Source organism: Colobus angolensis, unplaced genomic scaffold (assembly GCF_000951035.1).
Source record: "Colobus angolensis palliatus isolate OR3802 unplaced genomic scaffold, Cang.pa_1.0 Scaffold77, whole genome shotgun sequence".
NCBI lineage: Eukaryota > Metazoa > Chordata > Mammalia > Primates > Cercopithecidae > Colobus > Colobus angolensis.
The window spans coordinates 788906-789614 of NW_012121487.1; the positions used below are offsets into that span (position 1 = coordinate 788906).

The following is a 709-nucleotide window of genomic DNA, read 5'->3' on the forward strand; positions in this document are numbered from 1 at the left end:
CCAGGATGGTCTCGATCTCCTGACCTCGTGATCCGCCCGTCTCGGCCTCCCAAAGTGCTGGGATTACAGGCTTGAGCCACCGCGCCCGGCGATTGCTGTAATTTTTAAGTGAGAAATATTTTTTAGATATGGCAGGAGGAACATGAATATATCTACAGATTCTTTTTTCTCTCTCTATACATTCTGAGAAACTTCTCTAGTAATGAACTATAGAAATGATCCCTGAAAGTATAGTCAATGAATTCTGTTGGTGACAAAAGCACACAATACTGCTGATATTATGATGGTTTGCTGCCTATATTAGTAATTAGTGAAAGTGCTAACTTTAAGTTAGTGGTCAGTTGAAAATAAAGATGCATGGCCGGGCGTGGTAACTCACGCCTGTAATCCCATCATTTTGGGAAGTTGAGGTGGGTGGATCATTTGAGATCAGGAGTGCCCAACATGGTGAAACCTCACCTCTACTAAAAATACAAAAATTAGCCGGGCCTGGTGGTGGGCACCTGCAATCCCAGCTACTCCGGAGGCTGAGGGAGGAGAATCGCTTGAACCTGGGAGGTGGAGGTTGCAGTGAGCTGAAATCACACTACTGCACTCCAGCCTGGGTGACTCTATCAAAAAAAAAAAAAAAAAAAAAGTTTCCATGCCAAAGTCCATGGTATTGAATATAAGGACTGAGGACTGTTTACCTAGGAAGATGAAAGCTGTT

The 709-nt window shown here is 43.7% G+C and overlaps 1 protein-coding gene across 1 annotated transcript in view; it reads right to left on the reverse strand.

Moving 5' to 3' along the window:
• The window catches only part of NUP210L (nucleoporin 210kDa-like), a 205416-nt gene that overhangs the window by 6764 nt on the left and 197943 nt on the right, over positions 1 to 709 (reverse strand). The gene's annotated exons all lie outside the window — the stretch shown is intronic.